Below are 18,546 nucleotides of genomic sequence, written 5' to 3'. Positions count from 1 at the left end.
CACCGCCACCGCACCACAATCCACTGCCACATTTGCGGAAAGCGTTTACAATAACCCTTAAGACAGAGTAGCGTACGTAAATGCGACACCATTAAATGCTTTAAACGGGTGTTTCATATCGAGGTTATTACAATTCTTAATAAACATTTCCCAGGAGTTTCACTTTTACAACGTATTAGTGCAGAACGGGCACGACAGAACCCTGAAATTAAGAACTCGTTCAGGGACACAGAAGAGTACGTCAACTACATCATCGGAAACGAGTACTGCGCCCGATTTGTGAGTACGTAGATTCCATGTAGTGCATGCGCAACAATAAACCAGTAGCAATCCTTGTAAAGACAAAACAAACGGAAAGAAGGCTGCGCAGGAGACTGAACACAAATAGAAGTAGATAGGGCGAGCGCAACTACTTCTACTTGTGTTTAATCCCCTGCGCAGTTTTATTTCAATTTCAATGTTGTGCCAACTAGCCCCCCAACACACTTGAATGACAAAAATGCCTTCGACTTAGCAAGACTGCTATTTCAAAGTTACTTAGCACCTGTTTTGGATATTCGTCTCGATATGCAATGAAAAAGCAGCAGTTGTCTTGTTTTCGTTCGCAGGAATGCAGCAGTACAACATGGTGTCCCGAATGGTGTAGATGTCCAAACTATTTTTATCGCTTATTCCTCAATTCCAAGCGCCACTTTAACGAGAGGTCGTTTTATTTAGCAATAATGTGCCGGTCGTACTCTCGTGTTTGCTCGCGCCGAAGGTACTCTCTCGACCACCATGAAGACCAGTTGTTCGAAACTCTGCTGAACCTGACAAAAAGGGCCTGAATGCTTCCGTTAATTACCATACTGTCTACGATTCTCAACGACGCCGAGTCGCATGTAGTGTTCATGAATAAACATTATTTGAGTGCGCAGCGAAGACGCGGCCAATGAAACTGGACATCGCAGCCCTTACATTTACAACTGATTCTTTATTGCTCAGAAAAAATAGAACAAAGCAGATACAGGAAATTTCGCACATGCACAATAGACCAGAACGCAAGAAGCATTCGTGTAAGGTTTACCGCGAATTTTTACGTTACATTTATTTAACACAATCATGTCTAGAAACGCATACTCTTTATCGTGCAGCATAATCGTGGCTTGGCTAACACAGTCAAGCCACAATTATGATGCGTGAGAAGGAGCATGTATGGATTTCCTTTAGAATCTTAAGTAAGTGACTGATTTGTTTGTTTATTAGTTTACGCATTTTATCCTCAGAGTTAGCGCACTACAGGGGGGAGAGGCACATTAGAGACCAAATTGGAAAAACACTTTATACTATAGAAGAAAACTTGAACAATTGAGAAATTTATACAAAAGAAATTTACACTGCAATAATCTTATTGCAGTTCAACAATTCCTAATTACCATCACAAATGACCATGCGCAGGCATATAGCAGGGATATAGCTCACACTTCTGTAGTAAAGCAGCACTCGTCACTACATGTAACACACCTGTTGCATGTAATACATGCAACAGCTGACCGATTTTCGGATGTGTGCCCTCAAAGAATTGCTCGAATTCTTTGAACAGTCTTCCTTAATAATACTGATATCTGGGGTTTAACGTCCCAAAACCACGATATGATTATGAGAGACGCCGTAGTGGAGGGCTCCGGAAATTTCGACCACCTGGGGTTCTTTAACGTGCACCTAAATCTAAGTACACGGGCCTCAAACATTTTCGCCTCCATCGAAAATGCAGCCGCCGCGGCCGGGATTCGATCCCGCGACCTTCGGGTCAGCAGCCGAGCGCCATAGCCACTAGACCACCGTGGCGGGGCTTTGAACAGTCTTCCTACAACCCACGCCTGCGAAGTACCTTAGTCCGCGTAAATCCTGCGCCGCGCGTTATATTTTTGCAACGTGCGACCAAGGCAAGTAATCAAAGAATACGCACCAGACACATACTGATGTTTGTGTTTTTCTGATTCTAAGTGCAGTTCTCTATAGCCTCGGGCTTAAAGCCTCCTCAAAGTGGAAAAAAGGCAGCGTGAATAAGTCATTAAAGCAACAGCTGCCTGTAGATGTGAGCATACAGTTTATGAAACGAATAAAATGTCAATAAAGCGGCTGTCTTCATTTAGAGATTACTATTGTTTCGTAGCAGCAAAAGAGCAGTTGAAAAGAAGACAAGTAAGAAAACGAAGAGTTTTGGTTAACTTGTCTTTACGGCCGTGGTGCGCTAGCGACCTTACAACATCATTCTTGGCGGAGCACAGCGGCAGTTCAAAAGATGGTGTCGGTGCCTTTAATAGCAGTACTTGCAGTACCCTTTCTCGCATGGTTGCTCAGGTGAGTAATCACGCGTTAACGGACTCTGTATATTGTCGCGTGGTCTTGACAGTGAAGAAGGAAGCAGTAGAGCTATAAAGACGGAACTCTTTACGGCACAGACTTGTGCCCAGGATATGATAAGTGAAAGTAAAAGCGCGCGTGACAATATGAATCACTTGGCACTGCGGCTCCACAAGCGATTGTTCCTGCGCGAGGCCATTTATAATGATTTCACTATTGTAATCACACAGAAGTCCACAAGCGACGAAGTGGTTGCTTTGTCTCGAGAATGTGCGAAAGAAGAGTCCGTGGCGACGACCGCTCACTTCTTGACGTAGAGGGCCCTAGACAACTTTTGAAAATGCATATGAGCGCGTTATTCTCTCCAGGCGTTTCTCGTCTTTTAGGCACAATTCGTGACGCCAACGGTCTGTTCAAGTGACGTCATGAGGCAATAAGCTCTCGATTGGTCCTTATAGGAGGGATATCAGTTGTGAATTGTCTCCTACCCCGATTTGCCCTGCAGTCACACGACCGTTCTGCCTTGTCTCGCATGACAATCTTGCACGATTAACTGGCTTCGTTTTGTTTAGTATGCTTTCGATTGCGCAAGCTGAGACGACAGCGCGCAACCCAAAAGCGCGAAATGCTGATAAGCTCAACGCTTAGTGATGATAATTGTACACGTGTTTTATGAAGACTTAGATGGCGAGGAGGAGAGCGCCTGTGGGAAGGGTAGTGAAGACAAGAAAGAAACCACTCTCGTCTCAACTCTGAGTGGTTAAGGGGCCCTTTAAGTGATCATATGGGGGGTGAAAAGCCGAATTAGCAAATAACTTTCAGCAATATACACGGCGAACAGGTGATGGGGTAACAACTTCTCGGTGTGCACATCTACCGATTGTCAGCCACCACAAGCCCCGGCGGTCTTGCGGGAAGGATTATAATGCTTACGAGAACGGATAACTGGGCTAGTTTGTGGGAACTCATGTTAACACGGACAAAAGCGAAGAATGCGCTTGTCCCGTGTACCTATTCTTCGCCGGTGTCCGTGTTTCTTTGCGCTACCTGGCTTAACATGAGGATTATAATAAACGTTTAGTAAAAGTGCTCGATATGTCGAAATTAAGAAATTTTTGAACTGTTTTACATCGTGGTGCTCGTTATTTCTAGTATGAATTCACGAGAATTTCACATTTGCACGCATTAGCGCAGAACGGGCACTGGAGTCCCCTGAGATAAAGTACACGGACAAGAAGCATCTTAGCGAATACGGGAGCATGGACGCGGAGCATCTTGACGTGAAGAAGTTCTGCGAAAGTCATGTATGTTATAATTCTTTCACAGCCTGCTGTTGAACCGGAGTGATAATTCTGTTAAACATCGCTGCGCTTCTGTGTTGTTCGACAATGACATTTTTCAAAAAAGTTTGCATAATGTTCAGAAACTTTCTTTTGCATGCCTTGTTATTAATAATTGACGCGTATGTTTTCTTTTTTGCACTACGATCATTTGTATGTCTTATTTTGCTCTGATTTGACACATTCGCTTTTTTTTTTGCTGCCAGCCACGTTCTGCTACTCAAGCCACCAATGGCATAGGCAGGCCTAATCACATGTACTAATTTATTTTGACAAACTTTATTATTATTAATATTATTAGTGTTACTATTATTATTATTATTTATTATTATTATTATTACTATTACTGTTACTATTACTATTATTACGGAGATTCCTGGTGGTTTATGTGGCAAAACCACAATATGAGTATGAGGCGAGCCGTACTGGTTTAACTCCTGATGAGTTCCTTAACATGCGCTTAACTGCAAGTACACACATGCTCTTGCTTATCACCCCCGTCGAAATACGGCCGCCGTCGCTGGACATGCAAAAATGATGGTGTTGTATGGTTTTAGACTGTTAGGCAACTAGCATGCAATATACCTGGTATTCGAACAGTATAGGTACCAGATGCGTGTTCTTCATAAATGTTGGTTTGATGTCGGTGCCAGTCCCGTCTAAAGTCTTTCTTTTGTCCTGGTTATTTAGCGTTTTTCACTAAGTCATTATGCAGCCACATTGATCACTGTCTTATGTTGTGTCAACATATGTCGGCGCGATGCTTTCACATATTACATCAAGCGCATCAACCCTACTAAAACAAACCTGAGTAAATATTGGTAATGACAATTTCTTATGCGATTTAGTAAATGAACAATTTCGAAGTTGTTCAGTAGTGTTTCTTTTGGATAGGCGATAAATAATCAGTTCTCTGTTTCCGTTCGCAGCCGTGCAAGAATAACTCCCAGTGTCCACAAGGTTGTCTATGTCCAGGGCTTTTCTACCGTTTAATCGTCAGTTCCAAATGCTACTTTCATGACAAGTTTTGACTGAGCAAGAATGTGTTTCTCAGACTCTCGTGGAAGTATGCGCTGCATGTGCTCACTCCGACCACCATGAATGCCGGAGCTTCAAAAGTCTGCTGAACCTCAGAACAATAAAAAGTACCTGGACACTTCAGTTAATTATCGCTGACTGCAATTCTCATCGCCACAATACTTCCTCGAAAGTTGTCAGTCGTAAAACACATGGAAGGATCACTTTTAACGACATTTAAACTGCTTCCCAAAGCTAATACTGCTTTCGTATTCATCGTTTAGTCATAATCATCCTTTTTCTTTATTGTCTACGGCAGACATCAGGATGAGTCTCCAAATGATCTGCAATAGCCCTATCCTGCGCTAGCTGATTCCGGAAGGAGGGGGCGAGGGGGGAGGAGGGGGGTGCTTGAACTTTACCTCAAGTGATCACATCATATGTCGATGATGGGATCATTTCTGAAGTACAACTAGGGAAGAACACTACAAAAGGTTGCGTACCGTTTTAAGCGCAGCTAATGAGGCAGCCTTGGCCTTTAACGCGGCAAATTTTCGGTTTGCCGCCGAAGATATTGCATTTTTGATTGACATTATTAGTAGCATAGGCATAAGACCAACCTCCGCTCCGGTGAAAAGTATCGTAAAAATGCCGGAACGTAAAGATATAAGCAAGCGTTGCTAAGAATGCTAGGAGTTGGTGAACTACTTCAGCAAATACCAGCCCTAGCACGGCGAACATCAGCGTTGCACTCACTTATCAAGCAAGATGTGCGGTTCGAGTGAACGCCCAACCCCGGGAAAGACTGGTAGGGCATTCTTAGCGATATTTGACCCTACCAAGGAAACGAAAGTAACAGGCGTGTTACAATCCGGCGTCTGCTCAGCCCTGCTACTGCGTCATGGCTTCACCTTCAGGTCTGTGGCATATGTATCAAGAGTATAGGCTTCCAAAGCAACGTTGAGCGGTGCCACTGCTCCTATCGCAACTGGGGGCATCCACGGCCACAACACTGCCGCCCCCGCTTCCACGCACGCGCAGAGCTCTTGGTTTGCATCTGTGGTGCGTCACAATGTAACTGTTGCTGACTAGCAGTGCTCTGGGCCGAATGAGGAGCGCATGCGCGCACATGTCCTTGCCGCCACCGCTGGCCAATTCGGCGGCAAACCGCCTTCGCGGGCAGCGTTTGCCCCCAGTAAAGCATAGCTCAGCCGCGCGAGCGTCGCGACCAAACTTGATCTTGGGTTCCCTATGACAGGTTTCGAACAGAGATCAAAATAGAGAGAAGCACTTCCTCTTCTCTTTGCTTGCGACAATTTTCATTTTTTTATTTCCGTCCAGTTTCCCTAGAAAGTGACCACCGGCCACTGATGGATATCGCGAAGAAAGCAATTGGTGATGTGCCACTCTTTTTCTGAGGTTACTGATGTACACCTAACAATTATCATACGCTCCAGGAAAGCAGATGGAGCTCGCTCATATACTGCCAGGCTCATCGACCCCTGTTGACGTCGTTCCTACGACACGGATGATTATGTGCACGCCACAGAGGTACCGTGAGTTAAAATCGGCAACCGTGAGTGAAATATCAAAGACGCGTCTGGTGCACGCGAGACATCTACAGTATGCACATGGCACGCGCGTGCGTGTGTGCCTGCGTGTGCGTGTTTCGCTCCACAAAAACTAAAATACAACACAGCTTTCTCTTCCTTGTCTCTCTACCTCATTTTCCCCTTTGCTTGAGGATCTCGAGGTGTCCATAACGTTGTCGTTAGCGCACTGTAAGGGTGGCTATGTACTGCAGTGTAATGCGACCCTTTTTCCTAAGCCAGGGAAAAAGAGCACCGGGGTGTGGCATAGATCGGGGCGCCATTCCCCACGTAAGATGTCGCCTTTTCGGGGTCCTTTTCACTGACTTTGGATTTTACTGCTGTGGCGTAGAAAATATTCCTAGGTGTTGTGTTCTTCATTTACTTGCGCCTAACATCAATGGCCCTTCCACAAGCCTTTCTCGCTGAAGTCATATAACATCGTTAAGTGACACGCACTGCCTTTTTGTTTACTTGAATGCGTATCATTATCACGGCGTTGATGTGATCATGTGCGCTAAGTCAGGCTCATGCATGTTTCTTCCGGCCCTGCTTTTAGTCTTGCTAAAACTCCCTTTTTGAACGTCTTTCCTAGGTAATTATGTAGGAAATGTTTTCAATGACTACTGAGCACGCGGTTTTACCTAGTTTCCAAAGCGAAAACACATTAGGAAAAAAAAATCACTGACGATTACATTATTGCCTAATGCGAATTCTGAACGCAGATTTTTAGGTGTTCTGATTTTGCCATGAGGTGAATAAATGCGCATGCGTCAAGGCGACGCGGCGCGGTGCAAGTGAGAGTATAGAATGCACGGTTTTCCCGTCGACGTAACGTGGTGAACCTGGTGTCGCCAACTTCCGCCGCCACTGGCTGACGCCAACGCTGCGCCGGGCTATAAAGGGCCCTTAAGAGTCCGCTGGAGCGTTTCACACACAAAATGTCCCTTCGGATCAACGCACATCTCCCAAGCCTCGCAGGTCAACCCGCTTTCGCGTGCCCGTGCGCGAGAGGCATGCGTTGCTCTGTCCCAAGAAGCGCGGGCAGGCACGAGGCATGGCAGACCCTAACACAGCGGCTCGCTGGCTTTCAAGGTGGAAAGCTCGTTGGGGCAGCCTCTCGTTCGCTCTCTTTCGTCCTCGTTCGCTCTATCAGTTATGCCGACAACGGCGACGCCGCTTAACGGAGGAACGGGCGCCTGATAGCTGTGCTCTGAAACAAACTGAAATCATGGTTAGATGTGGCACAGAATTTAAGGTGCTGGAGATCGTTCACAGTTCCAACTCATCGTACAGATTATGCGTTCGTTGTGCCATTTGGTGACAGAAGGTAAACACCTAACCGTTATCACGTTTATTTAGCTGAAAATGACGTAATGTATGTGCCGTTTTTCTGACACGGATTTCTGATGGCGAGGTCGCACAAAGCCACTAGAGGGTTGTGGCTTCTCTACTGGCTTCATTCGCGGCACATTTTGTTGGTTTCAGCCTTGCGGACAAATATGGCACTCAGATGGGGTATTGGGGCTACCTTATCTAAGTGCCATTCGGTGTTTCATAATCCCATAGCAAACTAATGTAAAACAATTTCAGCAGCCGAACTGTACATGGAGGGACGTTTCGAAAGTGCCGCATTCAGTTGTACCAGCTGTCCTTGCGTTTCTTTATAACAGCCCGGACGACTTGAAACATCTTGGAAGCAGGCTAGATATGCAAAACAAGGAGGTGCAAGAACAGAGCCTCTGCGGAGGAACCGCTGGCTTGGAGGCGAGGTGACGGTATGCGAAAGAAAGCAACATACAGTCTGTAGACAGGGTAATTAAAGCACAGCCTAGCGGGCAAAACATGCATGTGCGAAAGAACTGCAATAACCGCAGTCACTGCGAAGGTGACGCTGACGCAGAGTATAGCTCGGGCATTGCAGTAACAATTGTGCCAGGCTATCGGGTACGTTGAAAAGCGAACAGATGTAGCTGTAGAGCATCGGGTAGAGGCGGCGCATTAATGTTCTGTGAGTGTGTGTGTTACTTTGTTGGCGTTTGAAAATCGCGCCTCGTCTGGTCCGTTTTGGGCGTGGTGGAGGATACACCCGGTGCTCGAGTTTATACAATATATCGCGGAATAGGTGGTGGGTACGGCCTCCATTTCTGCTGCCGCGTGTCGTGTGGCGCAAAGAGTTCGATTGACGTGTTAGCGGGATGTGGCGTGGGCCGCTTTGTTTCCCTCTGTTCCCTCCTCTCCTTTTACCCACATCAAGCTGATGTATGGGAGAGGAGTGTTCCACCGGTTTAGTCGACGGGCTGCTGGCGCTGTGGCACGGCGCGCGAGAAAAGACGCTTCAATAGACAGCTCGAGTGAGGACCCATGGGCACTATGGCATGAGAATTGGTATGGCGCAAAGAGGACCGTGACGAAGTGAAGACACGAACTGACAGACACGGGTGCCAACTCCCAACTTTAATGAACCAACTAGCTTAGCAACAAGTGCTGTGGCACGTTACGCGCAAAAGAAGAACACTTCAACAGACGCACTGAAAAAGCCGTAGGTTCTATGACACGATGTGCAAAAAAAAAGAACATGCTTCAACAGACAGCCCCTGCTATGGAGCCGCTATGGCACGGTACGCAAAAAAGCTTCAACAGTCAGCTCCTGTGGTGGAGCCACGAGCGCTAAGGCACGGTTCGAGAAAAAAAAAACGCTTCAACGGACAGCCATGCAAAGAAGCCGCAGGCACTGTGGCACAGTACGCGAAAAGAACGACAGACACTGATCCATGACGGTGGTGATTGAGGTTTATTGACGCAGGTGTCCAGATCGATTGAAGATCACGACCCCGGAAAATGCTGGTAAACTTCGGAAGCGCTTACCGCTGCTACGGTGCCGCTTTGTCTTGTGAAACTATAGCTGAAAATACATTAAAATTGGAGAAGCGGCAAAAGGTGGGCTAGTCGGTACATAAATTAAAAGTGGAAAAAACTGCACGAACACAGAACGAAGGAAGATGACACAAGGACGGGCGTGAATATTAAAATTCACGTTATAAATTGGCCTGAACAGAGATGGCAGCCAGGATGAGACGCAGGATAGGCGCTCAAATTAAAAAATTTAATTTCGAAGTTCGAATTTTAATTTTCAAATATTCGAAACTTCAATTCTTTTGTTCGAATAGTTCGGTATTGGATTCGATTCGAAAAGTGCCATTGCTATTCGTATCATTCCAACACCACAGTAAACCTCTAAGAAGGTGTTAAAATCAGCATAAAAATTTTATACCTTTGCTAATCTTCACCCAATTCGATGCACAAATCGCCAAATTAGTCGCAATTGCCATCCCCCCTCCCCTCTTCTGTTACCTCTGCTGGCAATGAACATGAAATCTTGTCATTTCGTGAGCAACGCACTCACCGCTGCGAATATGACGGGCCATTGGCGTTAGTATGACCAAGCAGCAGCAGCAGCAGCAGCAGCAGCATTCGATGGCATGTGCAGGACCTTTACTGTGTAAGGACCTTCTTGCTGCCCTCATTGTACTTCATCGTGGGAACACAACTCCTCGTCTTAGTTGCAACAAGTGTTAGCCACGCACTCCCACTGTTTTGTGGGATGGTAGCAATCCTTACATAATAAGGGTTCATATTGCGTTGAAGAGAAAGGCCCATGGTTCTGAAAACAGAAGCAGACGACTTCTTAGAGCATTCAAATGGGCAACAGAAAGCTTGAACTCACCGTGATCGTCGTTGGAGAGCCAGTTGTCAACGGAAGCCGTAAAAAGGGGCAGTGGGTCGATCAAGGCGCTGGCTCGAAGTGTTAACTGAAATTTTGCTTTGAGCATGGGGAATTTAAGTTAAGCGCAAGCAGTACTTAAAACACCGCCGTCAGCGCAATCCCGATTTACCTATCATTGGTGTGAAAACGGACGCGTTAACTCGTTTGCCGAGGTCAATATCGCAAGTACTCTGCGCAGAACCCGTGGACGTCTCGCCTGGATGCGGCGACTGCTATTGAAGATGCTTTTAGGGCTCGGAAGACTTCCAGCAAGGTTACCTTAAACGCGTACGAGTTTGAACAATCTACACGACGTTCTATTAAACCGTAACATCAGCCAATAATAAAGCACCAGTTAAGCAAGCTTACCGGTGGTTGTATTGCGAGCACAAATGTCATCGACGTCCATATACTCATCATTTTCCCGCTGGTGAAACATCGTAAGTGGACCATATCGCATGAATCGGGAGTTCGAAATGAATGCTTGTTGTAGAGCACCTGCGCCACTGGTACGGGTGTTTATTAACACAGATAGCAAGAGCGGCACGACCCAGCTTCAGCGTTACTTTTACGTTTGGGCCGCTAGCGCTGGCGGTGCCACTGTTGTTAGCGCTCATGATCACACGATTTCCAGTTCACGTATCTGGAGTTTTACGTGCCTGAACCACGGCATGGTTAGACGAGGCAAGCCATAGGGCAGGATTCCAGTTTGATTTCCACCCCCGGAATTTCATGAGCGTGCACCTAAGACAAAGGAATACACGGATGTTCTTGCATCTCGCCCCTGTCCGATGATTTGACGCTGTGATTTTCTTTTCTGGGAAGAAACATGGCGAGGACTTCATCTCTTTTGCCCGAGAACATCAAGCCCGCTACTGTCATATGTGAGCCATACGGTGCTATGCCTGCGGCGCGTTACTTCGGTCAACAGCCACTCCACTACAGCATTCCTGCTTCACCAAGAAGTCAAAATGATCATCCTGCACCATTCCACACATGACTTGTGATAAATCTCGCCGTTTGCCTTCTCCAATGAGTCATTACCGTCCACCCGCAGAAGAGGAATAACGAACGGTATGCAGTGCAGTTATAAGGCGTTAGCGACGTGGTGGGCCCGTGACAATAATGACCGCCTCACGTTCAGTTCAGTGCAATTAAATTTCTGACACCATCACTGAAATACGTCAAAACCATCGCTGTTAATTATCGGTGACTCCGCTTGCATGCCGCCACAGTTCTAAGGGTTACTTCATTGGCTAGCCGGATGCCACAGCCAGGACGCTGCTCACTCTCTTGCCCTAAATGAAGACAAACCTGAAGACGACGGCACGGTGAAGTCAGCCTTTAAACTTCAGCGCTGACCCCCGAATCGCGCCTTCGGCCTAGCTGCACTCTTTCGTAGCGTTTGAGATTTCACCGCCCCCAATTACACTTGCTCCATACCCCTTAGAAAAGAGCGGATAATCATGGAATTCCAAAGCTCGAAGATGACAGGACAACTGCATCACAGCGCAACCATCAAAGGGTTGTATTATTCTTCGCTCTTTCTCGGCGGCTAAACTGCGTAATTTCAACTATTTGCTGTCTACTCTTGAGTGGCCGCTATGTTCGCACTTTCCAGTTGGCTACCACCCACTTCGGGATGTCGACCACAAGGTACGTGACATACCGGCCGCAACACAGGCGGGTACGACCGCTTCACTTCCTGCACTCATTCATTGTCACCACCCTACATCGCCCGGTAGCGGCACTTATATCCCATCCATGTTTGATGAGTAGCGCTCGATGCGAGGTTTCGTCGGCAGTTTCATAAATGCCCCCGCCCCTAATCTAGGGGGTTTTATACTTCGCCTTTCAGGTGCAACATCTGTCTCCAAAATCTACGCACACTTCCCAGTCGGGGTGTCCGCTTCCTATTTGAACACGCTAAGGGCGTTCTCACCCTTAAACACGGCGCTAGAAGGCGGTAGCACTCTGGACTAAGCGTTCTATTTTGCACTGCATTCTTTGTTTCATAGGAATGCGCATGCGCTGCATCATCGTCGTCGCACTGCCTCCGTCCCTTGTCTGTCCAGCACTCAAGCCTCACCATCAGCCGATGACTATTACAAACCGTCAGTCCAATGTCCTCACCCACTGATTGTCTTCCACGTTATTCGCGACTCTTCCCGCGACTAGATAGATTCAAAGCGTAGATTCAACGCTGATCGCGACGCTACATGAACCTTCCTCGTCCCAACGCCGTTCGTCGACACACAATTGCTCTCCTTGGTACCGAGTGTCTCGGTGCCTTGTTGGTCAATGTTGTAAGGTTCCAGAAATTTTGCAATTATCGTGCTGTATTTTGCTATCCGCGCATGATGCGACGGACCTGACGGGGCCAAGATTCTAGTTCACTGTAGCCGAGCTCGATGCTGTGCCCTTCAGATTCTCTGGTTGCCTATCACCCTTTGTAACACCGCAGATGTAGACAAATTCTTCCATTGCAGAGGCCATACTTCGTTCTCGTGTAAATGGCAGTCATGTATCCCCTACTCGCCAACTCGTTCCCTGTCTACACGTGCGGCTGGACGAAAGCAACGTGTTCAGCTTGTATTCTAAAACTCGCATAATCATGATAGCTGTTCATGATTACAACGTTGCGTTGTCTATCCCCACAGACGCCAAGGATGCTCGTCTGCCGAACCCCGACACATAGGAATTCCTTCGCCATCGGCAGAGACGAATGCCACAAGCGCTGCGCCATTCGCTTTCTATTGTCAGATAAACGCAGTGACATGGCATCGGCACGTCGACTGTTACCCCGTCGTCGTAAAAGCTCTTTCTCTGCCCCGCAATAGCCCTTTGGCCGCTTCAGCATTCCTTTTGAGCCTTACGCTGACGTTGACGGCTAAACGCTGCGTCATCATTGCCGTCTACCATCTCATAGGTTAAATTAAAATTGCTGCTCTCCCTACGGGCATGGCGCGCCATGTCCACCCATTCTGTCTCCACTGCTTCATCTACCATCACAGACCTGCCCATGAATTCCTCGGCGACAGAGGTCGCCATCATTTTGGCTTGCATTATGGAAGCCCCACCTGGCAAATAATTGTTCGGGCTTTACATCCTAAACCGCGATATCATTATGGGAGACGCCGAAGTGGGAAGCTCTGAAAATTTTAACCACCTGTAGTTCTTTACGTGCACCTAAATGAGCACACAGGCTTCGAGCACTTTTCCTCTATCGAAATGCGGCCGCCACGGCTGGGATTCGATCGCGCAACGTTCGTATCAGTAGTAGAGTACCGTAAGCCCTGGACCACCACAACAGGTCCCTCCTCGCAAAAATCCGCCATATTCAGAGCTATCACGGCACATCCTGCTCGGATAAACGAATTTACTGAGTGGTTCAGCCGCACTTCATGTTGCCACGTGTATTTGGTTTCGTTCTTCACTGTGACCAGGTTTCATTGGCTAACATGGTCTTGCCGTCGGTCGTGCTATCGGTAGGTGCAAGCTGCGTCTCGCTGTATCGAAGCCTTCGCGAATGTTTTGGTTGGTTTTAATTGTATTGCATTGACGGGCGCCAAAGATGCAGGTCATTCTGAATCGTTCGCGAGCGCCACAGATTATTGTTGAGTCTGCCTCGACACATGCATAAGTAACCGAAGCGTTGGTGATCTCGATGACCGGCGATTCTGGTCGCCGCTTTCCTTGTAGTATGAGCGTCACTTGATCTGCTGGGCACAAGTTCACCAAATAAAATGTTCAACATTTCATGCCTTGGCTACTGGAGTATTCACCGTCTCAACAACTTCGCACTAAGCTTGCCGTGTATGCTCCCCTGCATTCGCTCAAACAGGTAGAAACCTTGGTCCATTTGGCGCTGTCATCTACATAACACTGCCGCCCAGACAACTACGAGCCTTCTTTCTGCTCTGGGGCCTTCACCCGGCCATCGCACGCCAGAGAGAATGCTTTCCTCCCTACTAGCGCTGAATGAGTGCGCCAGTATGAGCAGGCTGCGGGTGTGCCGACATATTTACACGCCACTTTATCACGCGGCAACACCAGAAGAGGTTTCCGTGATGCCGACACAATAGGCTGGCTCGGCAGGCAGTTTTCTTTCCCGGCGAAAGGGTGAGGTCATCAGCTTGCGACCCAGTTCTGTCCCTTCCAAAGTTCATTCCCGGTTCGGTGAACCTGATAAATTTCCAAGTTAACGTCTCCGTTGATATTGCATCCGTTTACGCCCCCTTCTTATTTCTGTCGCCGGGGATGCAACATTGTGGCACGTGAAAGTAATAACGTGAGTCGCTCGTCCCCACAGCTCGACTCACTATAGGACAGTTTTGTAACACAGCTAGGGGCGGAAAAAGCATTTTCCTTGTGCAGCACATCGAATGCATCAATGAAACTAAGTTCCGAGGTAACACATGGCATGCTACCAGTGATGACGGCTCGGAAAACGCATTCCTGATTAATATCTCGCCCGTTTGTACCGCGAGACTAGTGCGATAAGCGACAACAAAGGCACCACGCCAACGTTTTCCCAGTCAGTAATAATGCTGAAGCTAGAGCATAGCGCAACGGCCTAAGACGTGTCAATAACAACTGATCTAAGTAACCGCTCAAGGTATCTGTGTAAATAAATCCCCTAACAATGAAGAAACAAGAGCAGCTCTGAATCAGTACAACATGAAAAACAGCTCCTTAAACGTGCCCTGTTGGTAACAGAACAGTGAGGTCTCACCTCGCGGCGTTGGCAGCGGTCGACGTTGGACATGTCTGCGGCTGAGCAGTAGTGGCGGAACTGGTCACCGAGTCTGTCGGGCTGCTGCCCGCAACGACCGACTAGTCGCGCCCCCAACAACGCCGAGAGCGCCGCCAATTGTTGAGAATGGCTCGCTGGAGGGGGCTCGGCCATAGAATAAAGAACCAGTTTAGAGAAGGGAAACTGTAGCCTTGACAACGGTACGAAAGATAAGCAGCGGTAGCGCATGGAACTACCGAAGGCACCCAAGAGATGGCGCTGCGTAAACAGGAAGCGGAAAACAAAATTTATTGTTTTTTTAGGCAAAAAAAAAGCAAATGGCTGCCTTTTTTATTCCGTACCGGGTGCGCATGCGCATACGCGGGTGCCTCGGCTGGTGTTTTATTCTATCCTTTTTAAACAGAAGTCGACGAAAGAGGCCGGGACTCGCGTAGGGCTACGGAGGTCTCGTTATCTTTCGCCCGCTTGTTTTGAGCGCGTCGATACGCCCAGCAGCACGCCAAAGCGCCCTTCGAAACGCAGCACCTGTGCGTACGAAGGTTACATGAACCGAAAGGCATGCATTGGCAACTGGCACCAGTAAGAACAATTCACGAGTGAGTAGAAGGAACGATAATCTTTATTGACAGTCAGCAAGCGGTAAAAGGCCCTTGTTCAGACATCGTGAGCTCGTAAACGGCTAGCCTTCGCGGTACTTCAGAGACAAAACAAATTAGATGACGTTTGTTGCCCGTTTCCACCGTCAGCTAGCGCTCACAATAAGCAACTTGTATTGTAGGACAGGCGTAAAGCATCAGGATTTTTTTTTTGCTACAGTTTCAGTACTTGCTTTCAACGAGTACGCCTGAAGAACCCCGGGTTTGTTGTTATTACAACATATTGCGGTCAGGCTGAGAATACCAAGCAGGTTCACGCAAAGAAATCACATTATAGTGAATGCCTACAGAATGGCAGAAAACATGAGCATTTTAACACGTGATACCGATGAAACAACCCATAAATGGGATATATGCAAGGCCTCAAAGAGGTGCAGAAATACAGAGAAGGGAGAAACGATTTTCTATACCGGTCATTCTCTTACTGTGACATCGCCGCTGGAAGGTAGGCTTCATCAACAGTCTGGCCAAGTCGTGCTCATGCCATCGCATAATTCACTCGTTCATTTGAGCCCACCAGACCTTGCAAGTACGTACAAGTGAAATAGCAGCTTTGTCCACACGTGTTAGCATACAACTCAAAAGCGACAACAGTGAAGTGTGATATGCTAACGAGGTCACAAAGCAGAAAGAAAAACGCTGAGCTTGAAAGTACGTGTACCTGCCATCGTCGAGGAACCTGTGGAAACTGACGCCTTCGCTGGTATCGCAGCTCCTGCGGCACCATACAGTAGCACACCGACTGCCCACCATAATTGCAATATGATTACATCGGTGAATTAAAAACTTTCATGCGTATTTTAGACAACATTAACGATAGAATTCGCAAGAAAACGGGGAGCAACAAACCAGCTGCCAACTATCGGACGATAACTGCGCATATTCTGCGCGTTATCTGCGGCACCCGAGACGCAGCGGCGCACTTTTTGCGCTTCGTCACTGGTCACAGCGACGGTTCGCTTGCTCGCTACCGCGCGCTGGCCGTCAGCGGTGAGCGACAAGGCAGAGATGTTTTCAATCACTAAACAACAAATTTACTCATCATTCAAACATTACTTTCAGTTACACAAGAAAAAGCACTTTTATGCGGCAATGATAGCTGTATTTCTGTTAAATATTGCTTTTATTACGGCGCCTCTGGCGGATTTTTTGGCGTTGCCGAGGGCAGATTTGAACGGAGCCACTATGGTTTGTTTGTTAGCTGCGACGGGGTCGATTTTTTCGCCCCCCTTCGGCGATGGCTGGAACTTGAGACTTTCGAGGCCTGGCTCGGCGATAAGACATCGCCGCAGCGTAAGCCTACGAGTGCGCGAAGAAAAAAGTCGGGTCCCGGCTCCGGCATGATCTTGCTTGACGCCATATGAAGCGTTCTGTTCCCGCGCCGGCGGCGTTAAACTGGTTAAACTTCATTGAATGTTCCGATCACGCTGACCGCGCCGCGACTCACGATCGAAGACCATCCACTTTTTGACCGACATAGCGCAGAGCTTGCGGCCCGAATTTCCAACGAGGCGAAGTGTCCAATAGGTGATATTCACTCTCGTTGGACAGTTCGACTCGCCGGAAAAAAATGCCAGGGTTCCCGTCAACCTTTCTCGTCCCTGGTTTTTATTTCTTTTTTTTTTTACAACGCTAATCGGCGTCATCATATTGAAAATATTTTTGATCAATTAGGATAGCAGGACGCTTCTCTCTAGAGGCATAAAGTGTTAACGTTCACTGTCACGACTGTGACGATCGCAGAAACAAGACATTTTTAAGAATGTGTATATATAGTTTTCAAAGCAAGCGGGAAGTTCTGTGCGGCCGGCGCGCGTGTTATTCGACAAATATGGGCCCATTTACTAAAAAAAATAAAAGCATCTGTCTGCTAAGCAAGCAGCCTTGCGCACGTAAAATACTAACCCATGTCTTGGCATTGCACGTGCGGTGTGCTTACCTGGCGAACAGCTGTGAATCAACCGAGACTGTTTTATACAATTTTTTAAGCACGGAAAGTACTTGTAAGATGCTTCGGCGTCTTGGGACAAACCCCCTTATGGCAGCGGTCACTAGAAACGTAAAAGAACCAGCTTGGTACTTTTCAGATGATTCAGTCAGCCAACCACCAAGCAACAAATAAGTTGCAGTTCACCTATGCGCGACCGATCTTCTAGGTGGAATCAATCAATCATTTTCTATTTCAAGTTCTCTTATTACATGAAAATACACAGCACTGGTTAGACCCATAGCCACTGGATAGTAGGGGGTCTGAATAAATATGCATTTAAAGGAACAGATTGTGTTAAGAAAGCAGATATTTCATACGTACACTTCAATCATAACAATGCTACTACCGATGCTACTAACAGGTTACCGCCGTGCAACCACGTGCAGTTAGAATCAGATCATGGAAATTGAAAAAGCCAGGCGAAATGCTTCGCCCAGCATTGTTTCTTTTTCTTAACTGCAATTTATGGCATTAATCCACTATCGCATTTATATGGTAAACTGAATGGACACAAGCAGCATCTTCCACATTCGGTAGTAATGCGGGGTTCCGAATTGCGATGCACACGAAGACGCGGGTTCGCTTCTCAAACACGGTGGCCGCGTTTTTTGACGGTAGCGAAATGCAAGAACGCCCGTTTACTTAGATTTATGTGCCACATATAAGAAACCCCAGGTGGTCAAATTCATTCCAGAGATCGGCGCTACAGAGCGCTTCATAATGACATCGTGGTTTTGGCATGCAAAACCCCCGAATTCACTAAAATGAACACTATGAATACATACTATCACGTTCAACGCTCGAGCAGTGGCAGGAACGATGTGATCCCCTCGAGAAAAAGAAATGCAGAGGATTTCACGATGCGCCCATGGCCCCCATTTCCGTCGCTGTCTTTTTCGAAAGCGATAACAGACCGGGAGTCGCGTGCTTCGTCATCGCGTGCCACTGCGCATAGAACACGACGGCGCAGATTGGAGGATATGTGCGTTGCCCGAACGGCGAGACTCTCTCCCTTTTTCCGTCCAGTGTCTCGTCTCAGCCGCAGCTCGACTGCCTTCAATTCCAGTCATATTGGCCGAATTTTGA

The 18,546-nt window shown here is 47.4% G+C and overlaps 1 long non-coding RNA gene across 1 annotated transcript; it reads left to right on the top strand.

The window, feature by feature from the left end:
- The first annotated feature begins 1,905 nt into the window (after nt 1–1,905).
- LOC119373481 (uncharacterized) lies at nt 1,906–4,835 on the top strand. Its single transcript, XR_005179872.2, has 3 exons — nt 1,906–2,343; nt 3,536–3,650; nt 4,616–4,835. It is a non-coding gene; the product is annotated as an uncharacterized LOC119373481 (long non-coding RNA).
- The last annotated feature ends 13,711 nt before the right edge of the window (nt 4,836–18,546 follow it).

This window comes from Rhipicephalus sanguineus, chromosome 11, assembly GCF_013339695.2.
Source record: "Rhipicephalus sanguineus isolate Rsan-2018 chromosome 11, BIME_Rsan_1.4, whole genome shotgun sequence".
Classification (NCBI taxonomy): domain Eukaryota; kingdom Metazoa; phylum Arthropoda; class Arachnida; order Ixodida; family Ixodidae; genus Rhipicephalus; species Rhipicephalus sanguineus.
The sequence above is the reverse complement of the archived record's forward strand: the minus strand, read 5'-3'. Positions and strand labels throughout refer to the sequence as shown.